A 15,579-nucleotide genomic window follows, 5' to 3' on the forward strand; every position below is an offset into this window, starting at 1 on the left:
GCTAATAATAACAATTGTAATATTTGAGGAATTTTTGTTTTTGTTCTCGGTTAAAATTATACAGTATCTCCAAATAGATACAAATGATTAAAGGTCTCAGACGCCTCCATTGCATTTCCTCCAAAAAACAGTGCTTACAAGGGAAACGCTGGTGCCGTTGGCGTTAACGTCTGAGACTCCTGGAAAATCAGGAGAGACAGCCTGTTAAGTCAGTACATTAACCAGGTACATCTCACTCGCTGCTGCTCAGACGACATCTCAGGAGAAAAAATAGTGGCAAGGGACCTGGCTGACTAAAACACTGAGAGAAATCATACATAGAGGAAGTGTTCAATTTCCTTTGTTCTGTATGTGTTCTATAAATATTTCATGTATTTATTAAAGCTGTGTTATTGCTGGAAGCTAGCCTTCTCCCTTGCTTAATTCTCCCCCATCCTTGAAGGTTGGAAATGTTTGAAATATAGAGAGTCTGCATTCCATGGGCATATTTGCATGTTTTGTTAATAGGTAACATATGAAAATTAGAGATGAAAATGTCTTAAAAGGAAGAGAAAGGGAAGTATTCGAGATGACTGGAAAGAAGAGTCTCACGATACCCTGGAGGTGACCTTGGAGCACTGGCCTTTATCAAAATTCTGTGAATCAAAACTCTGAGCAGCTCTAATAGAAATGAGAGCCACCTTTTTCTTCTCACAGCTGCTTGTCATCCTTGGCCCAAGTGGCAGGGACGCCATGGGCTGAAGGGTTTCATGAGGAAGCTGCCTGCAGTTGTTCATGGCCAGTTGTATTTATTTCGGTGCAAAAAGGGCAGACTTCCTGTTTGAATAGAAAGCATCTTCAAGGTCCAGGGACCCTTGTTAGAAACATCAACAAAAGCATTCCATTTGCTGACACTTTAAACCCGGGAGCTGGAATAATGGAAGGAATCAGTAAGTCAGAAGTCGACATGAGTTTTCTTCCTTTGCGGACCCTGATGACCCCATTGTTTCAATCTCATCTGGGCTGCGAAATGAACAGAAACTAGCAGAAACGTCGCATCTGACCTGTGGAGGACAGAGGCTTCAGCTTCTCTTTTTCACTTCTGAACATCACAGAGAGACTCCATGCTACTTTATTTCATCTCAACGTAATACCACACTGTTCCAAAACAGAGCATTGATTAGTTGAAAATGTATGATTTACTTGACACTGGGGGAAAAATAGTGCAGTACAAAAGTGGATACCAAAACCAACCCACACAAATTAAAAAGTTACAAAATCTATGACAAATTTCATGCTATGTTGTGTCTCCCATAGAAAGTATATGCTGTTTAAAATTTGCCAACCATGTGATAAGCATTGGGTATATCTCATTAATCTACAAACAATTTTGTGAGTCTCCAATTTACTGAGAAGGAAACTGAAGCTCAGAGAGGTTGAGTCCTTGTTCAAGTTCACTGCCAGCATGTATGGAAGGCTGAAATATACCCTACACCTGTCTGACCTAGCACCTGATCGCTTAGCCGCTATCCATCCTCCAGTTAGAAGTTATATGGCTGTACTTGTCTGAGGACAAGGCTGGTTCAGTCCTCATTGCTGGAGTTCTACTAAAAACATTTGTCTTCACCGATTGACACAACTATGCTCTGGAATCCTAGAATCACAGACACTTCGATGTATTTAATGCTACTGTTGTCACATAATGCCCAGCCTTCCAAACTGGGATGCTTTTGTGAATTGAAGGATGTGCTAATCATACTTTGCTAGGAAAACAGGAATAAACCAGGACTGATCAAGTAAACAGAATGTTTGTCCATTTTCTTGTAGTTAATCTTGACTTACAGTTTAATGCTTGCTGCCAAGATACAAATTTGTTTATATATACAATATCTCTATCAACTGTACCAATTCTTCAGGTAGATGTTATCTCTGTTTTACAGATGAGAGAACAGAGATTCAGAGCAGACAGGTGAGTTGCAAAAGGGCATTTAATTATTCACGGGCAAAACTCAGATTCAGTCCCAGGCTTCGAACATTACCCATTGTTGCTTTTATTTTGCATGTCTTGTTTCCTGTACCCCTAGGAAAAGCTTGTCAACAAATTGCTGTCCATCTGTTTCTCAATTCTTGTAGTCATGTAAAGTTCAGCAGTTCTCAGGGGGCAGCTTCAGCAGATAATTCATTGTCTCAAGATGGCAGAATAAGCGAATGTGCTTATACTCCATCCTATCCCAGATTCTTAGAAATGACAGATGTAGTTTTGTTTTGTTTTGTTTTGTTTTGAGGACGAGCTCAATGTTACCACTAGCAAACTACAAATAGTGCCACTAGCAGACTTAAACTTTTGAAGAATTACAAAAAATATAGAAGAGATGGGATCAAGTTCTCAAAAGATCCACAGCTCAAACCATTTTAGGGAAAGGGCTGATGCAGGGGTGAGAGCAAATCTAAGGCACACCATGCTCAGAGACAAAGGACACAAAGCAGAGTGTTCCTTGTGGCAGTTTACCAGGACGAGTCACTGGGGCTCTATTTAGAAAAGGTAGCAGCCTGGTGCCTCTTGTATGTGCTTTCGCCGGTTAGAGGACAGCAGAGATTCCCTTCCAGGTTAAGCAGTGAGGATGTGGCCACCTGGGAGGAAGGACTGTGGCAGCGCTGATGTGCAGTTGGTACAGACCACCTGGACCAGTTTAAATATTGCAGGACATCTTGTCGTAGGCGTCCCACGGTCGTAAGATGACCGATCGCTGTATTTCACAGCCGTACGCCAGGAAAGAAGATGGAAGTACCGGAGGGAGAAAGCCTACGCCGTGCTGGAAACTATTCAGTGTGGTACCTATACTGACATGAAACTTTTCTAGACATGCCCAGAAGACTCGTACCACAACTCTGTGGCCAGATCTGTTACATGGCACCCCTTGTTTCAGTAAATGGTAGGGAAATAGCTTTTAAGATGATACATTTCTGTACCTAAAACAGGCTAAGCTATGACTTACAATCATATACTTATATAATTGGATTTTTTGCTTATAAATACCAGACTTTTAATTTTATTTTCCTTGTTAATTTCATCTTTTTATGTTGAATGCTTGCAATAGGTAGAGTTTCTTATGCTTTAAAATTCTCAGCACTGTATCAGGTCTGTACTTGATAAGAATTGACATAAACAGTGAGCAAGGCAAGGTCAGGAACAGAGCCCAGTGATACACCCATTGAAAAGAAGCAAAAGGTATAAATCCAGTACACACTTACTCTTATAGGAATATACATAAATGCAAGTGCTTGAAATGACACTTGGATTTATACCTTTTGCTTCTTTTTCCTATTATAGGAGAACAACTCAAAAAGCTTAAACTTCTGGATTATATTTGACTTCTGTCAATCCCCATATATTAATAATACTTGTTAAGTTTTGTTAGGCAAGGTGTTTTGGGGGAGTACTAAGCTCCAAATTGAATAGTAGCTTTAAGACCTAAATTTACTTTTTTATGATAATTTTCTACTTCATTAAACTTTAAAATATTGATTAAAAAGGAATCTAAAATTTCAATGGCATTTTCCCAATTGTTTGAGAAAAACTGATTGGAACTTTGTACTTACCTGAATCAGAGAAATCTGTAAACTGGTAAAAAAAATAATCAATATATTAATTTTCTTTTTTTAAAAACTAACTAGTTATTTTAGTACTGCATAGATTTGGCTAGATTTACTTTATATGTACATTTGGGGGTACTGAATATAATGAATTAGTTGCATGCTTTATTTTGTTTAATCCTCATAAAAACTTACAATCAGCAAATAACTCAGCGAGATAAAGTGATTTGTCTGAAATTGTACAACTTCTGAGGGAAAACTGGGATTTGAATTGAAGCAGTCTGACACCAAACAGTTACGGTTAATCAATAAACCATTGGCCCTTTCTGTATATTATTTCTATTAATCTTCAGAACAATTAAAGTAGGATTTTGTTATTGGTGTTGGTTTTCCAACAGTTAGGAGACTTCCTCTGTTGGGAGGATTCCTCAGCCTCTGAGTCTTGGTGGGGACGAGACAGCAAGACAGGTTCTCGGTCCAGACAAGCCACACAAGCCGGAGGTTTTCCCAGCCCTCCTTGCAGCCTGCCTCCCAGCGTGCCTATGCACCTCCAGCCTCAGCAGAGCCTGAGTTAGGACTCTGGGATGACAGCAGTAACAGTGGCTGCTGGGGACACTGATGGTGGCAGAGGTGGAAGTCATATGCGGGTTACAGGGGCAGACATTTGCAGGCTTAGAATTGGGGTTTGGTGGCGGCAGCAGCAGTACACTAATCAGCATGGTTTCAAGCATCGCTTCTGGGCATTGCTTAGCCTTCAGTCCGATATTCCGGCACCCTTGATATTTCTGTGAGTCCCCCAATAGTATTCTAATAAGTTGGAGACTCAGTTTAGAGTATTAGTTGAGAGCACAGGCCCAGATCTGCCACGTCCTGGCTGTCTGACCGTGAATAAGTAACTTAGCCCTGTGTACTTCAATTTCATCATTTGTGAAGGAATGATAATAATGTGAGATTTGATGAGTATATAGAGTTTTGAAGACTCTATGGCACATAGAAAGCACTTCATAATTGCTCCACTATATTATTAGACTAATTTTCTTAATCAGGTAAAGTCCATTTCTTACAACTAAGAAATGTCACTGATAATTGTTAATATTTTTAGTTTTTATGTTAAAACTGAGGATCGTAAAAGTTACTTAAGGTTATAAATTTAGAGAAAAGTCTGTGCAAGAATTTTAGATAAAATGTAGATCTATCTGAACTCCAAACTTAGTTCAGGTCTTTGCATTTTCCTACTTAAAATAAGATGGCTTAAAATATCCTTATACCAAACAAATAGAAATGTCCTCATTCAAATGCAGATGACTGGGAAAGAGAAAATGGTTTGACTAGAAAAATTTCCTCCAACCCTATCATTAGTACATTTAGGAGACCTATTGGACTGAAATTCCAATCTCCAATTAAACCACACAAAAAATGTATGTATATAAGATATAACATGAACCCAATAACTTAATAATTCTGTTTATTAAAACTGTCTAGAAGTTAATCCTATTACAGCTATCTAGTGCCCTGGAAGCAGACAAGATTACTAAGACAGAATGTGTGTAGTTTTTCTTTAAAAACTTTTTTTTCTTTCATCTCATGTTCTTGGCTTCAGAATTCAGTAAGCTGCAAATATCCACTTTCTTTCTGATACTGAATGTAGCAAGGTTAGCAGAAACTCTCGACAGAAAGGCTTATCTTTCCCTCTTACGCTCACCAGGCAGAATTTCACCTCTCTCTCTCTGTGGCTGAGTGGGGAAAAAAAAAGTGTGTTCCAAACAAAACAGTCAAGCACTTCACATTTGAGCTGAGCTTCCTTTGTACAGAGTTCGTACCTCATCAAGGAAATCATCAGAAAAAGGGCAATCATTTTCAACCTGATGTTTTCTTTTGTGTAAGCCCAGCCTCAAATTAATGTGTTTATTCTTTTTAAATGATGCTCTAATTTTTTTTTTTTTTAATTTATGTCTCCAAAGCTAAATGCGATAATTGGATGAGAAACCCAGGAAATAGTCTTTGGTAGTACACATTATGATTGCATCATTTACATACTTTAATGCAGAGCTAATCATCGAGCATCATATACCAAATGTTTTTAAAATTGTGTCTTTTAGAAATTGGGACATGGTTTTATTATTTTGCATTCTAAGTTCATATTTTAATTTTAACAGAACACCAAAATATAGCATTTCCATTTCTATCTAATCGTGTGTAACTCTGAGTATATTTTAAATGGGTATGTATATTATTGTCTGCAGTTTCTCCATATCACTTTATATTTTTCATTTATTTTTATAATCAGCAGTAAGGCATACATTTGACAACCAAAGCCGATGCATTCACAGCTTATTAAACCAAGCCAATGTAAACTCTTTAAAATAGTAATCTTCTTAAAGAAACTGTAAAATGCATTTATGTAGTATTTGATTAAAAGGTATTCCTGAAATCGAGTCTTTTGTCTCTTTTATGACCTTGAAGAATAACTTTATTGTTTGCAGCATGTTTAAAAATATTAAAGTGCTTTTCTATCGATTTTCTCCTTTAATTCTAACAACTGTATAAGCTGTACATAGAGAGTTTTATGGCGATATTATCAGTTGAGAGGATGATGCCTAGAGAGGTTCAGTTGCATTCCACTGCGAGGGAGAACGGGTGGAGAACTGTGGTGCAAGAAGACGAGCAGCGCATGGCAGAGCCGGGACTTAAATCTGTCACTCTAAAGTTCGTTCCCAACGTCCTTCCTGTCACAGCCAGTTCTCTCATTTACTCACTGAGTCCATTAAAGAGTTCGAAAGTCAGATCAGTTGTTTTATCCCAGGAAACTTGTTCTGGCTGTCAGAAAAAGGGCAATCATTTTCAACCTGATGCACCATTAAAAGCAAAAGACTTCCATCTATTTAGATCAGCTATTACTTTTTTAAAAAGAACAGCGCAGGCTAATTTGTAAGGCTGAGTTTACTTGGCCTGGTGAAATAATTTCTGCACCAGAAAACTAATATTTTATTAAAAGATGGTATTTTTTAAAAAATGAGCTTACTGATGTTGGCACTGCTTTTGAGTTAAAAAAGAAAAATACCAATCAAATAAAACAAAACAGCTCTTTCCCTCAACTTAATTTTTGGATGAGTGATACAATCTTTTGCCATTGTTTAAGAAAAGTCCACCTTAATGCCTGTAGCATAAAAATGTAGGAGAGGTGGCTTTCCTGTTAGGCCCTTGAGATATGAAGTTGCTTTTGTGTTTCGAATGGCTTAAATATATAGATTGAGCACAACAGTACAGGAGTTGAATAGAATTTCAAGTTTAACTTTATAATGAATCCGATGCTATGTTGTATGGCAGACAGATGTAGAAATAGTAAGGACAGATTTCTTATTCCTGGGAACAATTGTTTTCTTTGCGTGTCTCTTTATCCTTATAAACCAGCCAGGATTATATATCCTCATCCTATTTTCCCTTCTGATTCAAAAGTGAATCTTCATGTGACATATATGAAATACCAACTTTTAAGTTATGTTTGTATTATTCTTCCACAGAATCCTCAGGAACAAAACATGTAAACCTTTTTCAGAAGAAAAACATGGGATCAGAAATTATTACCCTCCTTAAAGAAGAAAACAGCTTACAATCAAGAAATTGCCTCAATATCTAGATTTATGACAAGGATGAAAAGGTAAATAACATCAAATGACGTAGAACTCACATCTAATGTAAGATACACATTTAAATTATTTATACTTATTTGAAAATTTGTTTTAAATGATTACATAAAGTATGAAATGATAGCTAGTTGTGTAATATGAAAATTAGTGATGATTTATATATTGATTCTAGTTGATACACAAAACCTTCCTAGGCTCTAGTTTTCTTATGTTTAACATAAAATCCTAAACTAGATGATTTGTTTTTTTCTTTCTTCTTCCAAACTACAATGATTTATTTCTCTTCAAAAAGAGGCAATTTTATGTTATTTTCTTCTCTAGTATCTTAAATACTTCCATGAGAGAGTCTCATGTCCTCCTAAAAACCTCATGAAGTCTGGCATTTATATAATAATCAACAAATACTGATAGTCCATTAATTATATACAAGACCTTGCCAGCTATAACCCCCCAAATAAGAAATTCTTAATAACTTTAAGGAGCATACACTCTAATTGGAAAAACTGTTACCAAACTAAAAGGGAGTTTGTTTGCCTGTGTGCATCAAAGCCCAATGAGATATAAACAGGAATTTGCAGCAAAGAAAGTAAAGGTTTATTTAAGTCAATAATACCAAGCTCAGAGACACAGGTGAGCTAGTGCTCAAAGACCTGACTCCCTGATGGCCTCTAGGGAGCCAGGTCTATATAACCTATCCCCTACCTATCCCCTATAGGGGATAGGTTATATAAGGGAAAGGACATTAGTTATGGTAGCAGAGGGAGTTGGGGTCATCGTCTCTACTGATTGGTTGGGGCAAGGGTAGGAGGCAGTTGATCATTCCATCAATTCCTGATGTCAGTCATGGCGTCATTCTGTCTGGTCTCAAGGGTATGTGGCAGGTAGGGTCGTTCTTCCTTCATGGGTCTGGAGCTGAAACACAGCTGAGGTCAAAACGCCATCTTTAGTTTGACTGAAACTTTGTTTCTGTGGTCAGTAGACCTGAGGCTTTGTTCCTAAGACTGTTCAATGCTGACCAAATTTGATGTCCTAAGGACTTAATGATTAAAGACATGGTTGTGCAGTGTATGCAAAGGCAGAAGGATAAGTAAAGAAAAGAAGCAAGTGAGTGCAGGGCCAGTTTGAATCAAGGAGAAAGAAAAGAGAAAGTTATTTTAAAGAAGTGAAGTTTTTACGTGGTTACAAAACAATGAATACAGAAAGAGTCAACACCGTATACTCATTAGTTAATTGATGTCATGAATGAGTACTGTCTGATTAATTATGTGTGCAATAAAACCTGAGTTCATAAGAGGATGAGCTATTTGGGGCTGAATAGAACTAAGGGTGTGTGTGTGTGTGTGTGTGTGTGTGTGTGTGTGTGTGTGTGTGTGTGTGTGTGTGTGTAATGATTTGATCTGTGTCTTGAAGGATGGGGAGAATTTGAATAGGTAAAGGGAAGAGCCATGGCAATCATAGCTACTACTCTTAGAGCTTTACAGTATGATAGGTACTTTTTTACACAGTAACTTGACAAGATATTATGACAAATATTCTTAATCCTGTTTTAAATGAAGAAAACAAAACCATAAGATGTGAAACTCATATTCTAGTTTTTGACTTTTAATCTTCTGTTCTTACCTCTGCTTTAACAGGAATCCTGAAACAGTATTATTTTTTAATTCTATCATTTTGTTTTATTTTAGTGTTGTTTGAGAAGAGAATAGAGGATTAGTTAGTATTTAAATTGCTTTCTCTTATTCTGCATTATCTTTTTCATATGAAAACTATATTGAAATGAAAGAAGTCTTTGGTATTGTTATTCTTATTTAACAGAGAAGGAAGTTGAAGCCAGTGGACTTCTGGGTAGGGATCAAAATCAGGAGTGTAGGAAACTGCAACACATTAGACTGTGAATTTTGTCTTAAACAGTTTATAGAAGGAAAAACTTCAAGAAAGGTTGATTATACAGCTTCTCTTTTACATATGGCCAGTTATTACCCTTTTGACCCCAAAGAGTTCATGAACCTTAACAAACCCTTAACATAGTCTTGGGAACTAATATACTTAACTAGGAAATCTAATTGCTATTATTATTTAGAAATCAATGAGTAGTTTTTAAGTGCTAGCTTGTGCGAGGTGTCAAGCCCACTGCCCTCATGTCATCAATAAAAATCAAGAGTTGGATGTTTTTTATAATTATTTATCCATATGTTCTACAATGACTTGGAAATTTTGGTTTTAAGTATCAGCTATGTAGTAGGAAGGAAAAAAAAAATCTTTGAATAACAGAGAGCTCTCTCTTACATCATGTAGGAATTCTAAAGGTCAGATTGCCAGTTGAGGGTCTGCCTTCCTCTTGAAAAACCAAGTGTAGCTCCAGAGGAGGATGTGGAGCAAGCTATTGTATACACTTACAGAAAAATGCAGGAAAGCAATTTTATGAAATCAATAGCTGAACTCTTTGAAGACCCTAATGAGGGACTAATGAAATTTCCAGGCCTCTTCTCAATCAAAAGAAACAAGGGAAGTGTCATTTTGACATCAAAAACCAGCATCTACATCCTCGAAGTAGTTTTCTTAAAATGAACACAAAGCAGGAAATGGAGGGGAAGCTGGGGAAATGGATAACAAAATCTGTGCAGTAACATGTGATCCATTTTAACCATTCCAGGTCTTTATAAAACCAAATTTCATAACATCTTTCTTGATATTAAAAATTCTATAATATACTTTTAGAATTTCACATTGAAGAATTTGTTCATCATATAAATTTTCTTTGTCAAGTCAATGATTTCTTTTCTCTAATAGAAAACATTTTCTTCAGCCTGTGGTTAGGTCTACGTACCAGTGAAAGCTTTCTTTATATGCTTAATCAAATAGTAAAGAAGACACAGACAAAGGAGATTATCCAATGAATAAGGCTGTTGTGTTCAAGGAACTTGTTAATACTCTATCCTCTTTTTTTTTTAGCAGCACAGTATTTTATATACAGCACCTCCGCCTTAATAGTCTACACATAATAGGCAAAAATAAGAATAGTGTTTCATTTTTGTGCAGTTGTATCAGAATTATGGGGCACTACTTACACACTCATGTTAGCTTAAAGAGACCTTTTCATTAAAGAACCTTTTACACTGGGTGTTCCATCTCCCTTTGAAAAATATATTTGAGCATAAATAGAAATTTTCAGACAGCCTGAATAGATTTCTCCCTCAGTGTGGTTCAGCAGTGCTGCCTGAACTACTTGTCTCTGGCAGCAGTTCTCAAACCTGCTGGTATCAGGACCCTTTTCTACTTGTAAAAGTCGAGGATCCCCAAAGAGCTTTTGTTTATGTGAATTAAATCTGTCAATATTTTTCACATTATAAATTAAAGGAGAACTATTAATTAAAAACAATAATAAACCCACTGTAAGTGAATATAAATAACATAGTTTTGTTTAAAAAAAATCTATATTTTCCGAAATAAAAAAGAATATTTAGTAAGAATAGCGACTTTTTTTGGAAATATATTGTTTTGGTTGAAGTTTTATTAAGAAAATAGGACCTCGTACAGACTTTTACTTGGAAAAGGAAGATATATTTTAACAGTCTTTTAAGATAATTGCATATATTCTTTGCAGCTTCACCAATACTTGACAAATGGTAATTTCTTAAAGATTAGTCGCACTATGAAATCTATAATCATATCAGCCAACTTGTTGAACTTGGTTACATTAATATTCATTAGTTTAACTTATGAACGACTATTTTGCCATGTATGAGTTTGTAAAATTATATGTTTATCATATGGAAAATTTACTGAGTTATACCAATCTTCCCGATGTTGACAAATTTCTTTCTTTATACAGTATTTTAAAAATAATTTATTAGTATTATCATCAACCTCATCAGAAAGTCATGTATTGAAAGCCGCAGATTTCATAGTGGTGAATGTAAGTTTTTCTGAGGTCCTAAATTTCACTTGATAGCTTGAATTTCTTCACTGGCAACAAATGCTGTCAGTTTTTTCTTTGAAGTGAGTAGCTCACATCATTTATTTTTGAGAGAATATCTGCCAGAATCAGATATGTAAGTCTGAATAATTATAGTTTGTCTGCCTGTCATTCGTTGAAGGAAAATAGTGTTCCATGGAAAAAGCAGCTGGTTCAACTTGCAACTCAAGCAATTGTATCTAGTGCTTTAACTTGTCCAGCTATTTCTTTGTATTCATCCAACAGAAGTGTGCTCTATGCATACTCCAACTTTATCATGCACATATTAAAAAATCACGTGTTCTCATGGATGAAGATTTAATGACAATTAGTCCTATTTGCCACTTTATCAAGGATATCCTTAAGCGAAACTGGCATTTTTTAAGATTGTGATTGTGTGGTAATGAAGAATATAATGACTATAGTACCAATTGGTGCAACTGCCTTGATTTGCCCTAAGGCAGCGGTCCCCAACCTTTCCAGCACCAGGGACCGGTGCTCCTATGAGAATCTAATGCCTGATGACCGGAGGTGGAGCTGAGGCGGTGATGCTAGTGCTGGGGAGCGGCTGCAGATACAGATGAAATTTCACTCCCTGGCCCGCCGCCCACCTACTGCTGTGTGGCCCGGTCCACGGCCCAGGGGCTGGAGACCCCTGCCCTAATGCACAGTGCTTTCACATATCATTGCTTTTTCACCATCAGTGCAAATATTAACACAATGAAATAGGAAAAGAATGTCATCATATTACTGTGTAAATAGTCTTGAGCTTACTTTTGAAAGTGTCTGAGCAGCTCCTAGGGGTCCACAAATTATACTTTGAGGTTGCTGATTTATAACGTGAAAAGATTATAATCTCAAACCTTGTCATTCAATGTTCATTCAAGGAAGTTAGGGATTATAAATGAGTTAGAAATTTTCTGTTTTATAGCTACACGTAGATCTATAATATTCACATTAGAAATAGCTCACAAAATTGCATAAGAATTAAAAACTATAGCGTAAATGCAGCTAGACTTATTTAAGTATGAATATGTCCATTTATTATTTTATTGGGATAATTTACTTCCTGAATTTTTTTCTACACATTATAAAACAGATAAAAAATTGTTTCCTAAGACATTCATGGTTGTTTACACTAGAATTAAACATAATATTTTTCATTACTAATTAAACATAATTGTGTCAGATAGTAACAATATCTGGAAGAGCTAAATCGTTCTATATTAATAATATTTTTTTCAGTTATCAATGAGAACTAGTTTCATAATCTCATTTTAATTCATTATTCAACACTTTTCTGAGACTCTGAGTTGGTAGAAGGGAGTGTGGTCAGTATACAAAGATAAGGCAAACCTTCGTTTACTACTATACAGTGTCAGGTATAATTTAAGGTGGTATGTGCTATCATAAAACTAGTCCTCAAAGAACTATGGAATTACAGAAGTAAAGAGGCTAACTTAACTCCACATGGAGAATCAAAGACAGCTGCCTACAAGAGGATAAACTTGGAAGTGATTCTTAAAAGACAAGTAATTAAAATAATAATAATCACCATTCCACTTGTATGCTAGACTCTGTTCTAAACTGTGTACACTTATTTACTCACTTAGTCCTCAAAATAACCCAATGGCTAGGAACAATTATTATCCCAGTTTTACAGATGGTGAATCTGAGTCACAAGTAGTTAAAAAATCTGCCCATGGTCAAACAGCAAACAAATATTTGGAACCAGTGTGGAACCCAAGAAGTCCAGCTTTAGAGTTTGTGCTTTAAGTCACTATCCTGTTCCCGAATGCAGCAGCGCATGCTGTGTTTGTTCGGCACGGGGGTCTGTGAATTCTACACTAGCATCCACGGTGTGTGTGGAGGACAGGGCACGCTGGGCAGAAACTAGTACAGTCTGCAAAGAGCGTGCCATGTTCTGTTCAGTTTCCACTCTGACATAAGAGGCGAGGTCGTCTTCCTTTGGAGGGAGTGGCGGGAAGATAGCTAATGTTGGACTTGAGTAGGTGCTTACAGATTGAGAATAACCACAGCAAAGCAATAACTACTTTAAATACAACTAAAAATTAAAATCTTACATTTGTAGTGGTTCAAGTCTCATTGTTGTCGATTTTTTCCAAGCAGATCTCAGAAAATGAGTTAACAAGAAAACATTTGGATTGATCCATGCTTAACAATAAAATAGGGTTTTAGGACATTTTCTAAGGAATGGCTAAAATCATAGACTGAATAGAAAAAGTCCTGACAGAGAACATCAGAGCTCTGCTATTTTATTTCTGACTTTACCTATGAGAAGGACATTCAGTCTGGAAATGGTAGAATAAAATTGAAGAAAAGATACTGAAGCCCAAGATAAATGGGAAGATTGTTTTTAGTGCATAGCGTTTCTAAATGAATGGATATTGCCTGTTCTAAGAAAGAAAATGAAATTAGAATCAGTCACATCAATCTGAAGTGCTAGTCTATGTAATAGTGGGCAAATTATTTAAACTCTCTGTGCCTGTGCTTCCCTATTTATAAAGTGAGGATGACAGCTGTAATTTACCTGAGAGTGTTATTATAAAGATTAACTGAGTTGAATAATGAAATGTACAGATCAATACTTGCCCAGTACTTAATAAGTACTTAATAAGTCATAAAAGAAAAAATTGATAAACTGGACTTCATCAAAGTTCAGAATTGTGTTGCTTGAAAGACCCCGTTCAAAGATTAAAAAGACAAGCCACAGAGTGGGAGAAAATACACGGAAATTATACAGCTGATAAAGGATTTGCATCCAGAAAAGAACCCTGAAATCTCAATAATAAGGAAACAAATCTATATATTGCTATACAGTACTAGTTATAATTTAAGGTGTTATATATATAACACGTAAGACACTTCACTAGAAAAGATTTGTCAATGGCAGAGAAGCACATGAAAAGATACTCAATATCATCCGTCATTGGGGAAATACAAATGAAACTACAAGGAGATACCACTATACGCCTATTAAATGGCTAAAAACGTTAAAAGGAAAAGGAGGGAAAGGAAGGCGCTGATGCTCCTGAGGGTGCTGGAAAGGATGGGGAGCGTCACACCGCCGTTGGGAAGCACAGAGGCACGGCCACTCTGCAGTGTCTTTAAAATTAATTATGCCATTATCGAGTGACCCAGTACCATTGTTCTTAGATATTTACCCAGTGAAATCAGCACTTAAGTTCACATGAAAATCTGCACGTGAATGTTTGTGGCAGCTTTATGCATAATTGTTCCAAACTGGGAACAACTCAAATGTCCTTCAGCTTGTGAGTGGTTAAACGACTTGTGGCACATTATGTGTACTGCAAGCACCACTCGACAGTAAAAGGGAACAAACTATTAATATTTGCAAAAACATAGATGAATCTCAAATGCATTATAGTAAGAGGAAGAAGCCAGGTTTAAAAGGCGACATGCTGCATGATAGCATCTGTATGACATTCTGGAAAAGGCAAACCTGTGATAAGAAACCAGTCAGTGGTTGCCAGGATCTGAAGGTGGAGGAGCGTGAGGGAGATGAAGTGAATGGGATTCTTCTGTGTCTTGAGTTTGGTGATGGCTACCTGACTGGACGTATTTATCAAAACTCATGGAACTATACACTAAAAAGGAGGGTGGATTGTACCGCATGTAAACTATACCTTAGTTTTTAAAAATCAAAAAACCACTATCACAGGTACTAAACTCTAATATATGGGACAATCTAAATAAATCTACATAGTGTAATTTTTTTATTTTCGAAATCTATTATTTCATGGCCTTCTATTATATAAAACTAGAGAATTTGTTTTGGTAATTCTAAACCAAAACCTTGGTCTTTTTTTAAGGTACTGAGACAAAAGTGCTTGCCTGGTTTAAATCCCATTAATGTGATTAAAAAAAACATTAATAAATGCTGAATTAAATTTTACATTGAATAACTTTTTAAGAATAAAAACTTTCAAAGATTTACCTTTTAACGTAAAACCGTTCACATGACTGGAAGTATTCCATGCAGAGGTTGGATGACAACACTTTGTTGGGATTCTTTTTAGGGACCTGTAATCTTATGGCGGTATGTAAATTAATTAGATATTTTTCAGTTCTCCTCTATACTTTTCCAGAGTTGTCTTAACCAGTGGCTGTTATCAACCTCTGATGCTCAAAGAGTTTATTTAGAAATTTAAAAATATATTTGCCTATACCAATGAAACCCACAGTCTTTTTTGTGCTACCTATTATTTCACTATGTGATGAAAAGGTCATAGCATAACATTTGTATCATTTATTTTAATTAAGATAAGGCATATGAAATTTCAGTTGTGTAGAGACAGATGGAGAAACCGAAGCGACATTTCAATAAAACCTTCATCGAACTGTGGCATCTCTCTCCTCTCC

General features: G+C 36.2%; 1 long non-coding RNA gene across 3 annotated transcripts in view; it reads left to right on the plus strand.

The window, feature by feature from the left end:
• The window catches only part of LOC120616235 (uncharacterized), a 240,076-nt gene that overhangs the window by 151,179 nt on the left and 73,318 nt on the right, over positions 1-15,579 (plus strand). For all 3 annotated transcript variants that reach the window (XR_005656537.1, XR_005656539.1, XR_005656538.1), the window contains exon 2: positions 7,095-7,231. This is a non-coding gene — a long non-coding RNA (uncharacterized LOC120616235). The remainder of the gene's footprint in view (positions 1-7,094; positions 7,232-15,579) is intronic.

Source organism: Pteropus medius, unplaced genomic scaffold (genome assembly GCF_902729225.1).
Source record: "Pteropus medius unplaced genomic scaffold, Ma_sr-lr_union100, whole genome shotgun sequence".
NCBI classification, from domain to species: Eukaryota; Metazoa; Chordata; class Mammalia; order Chiroptera; family Pteropodidae; genus Pteropus; species Pteropus medius.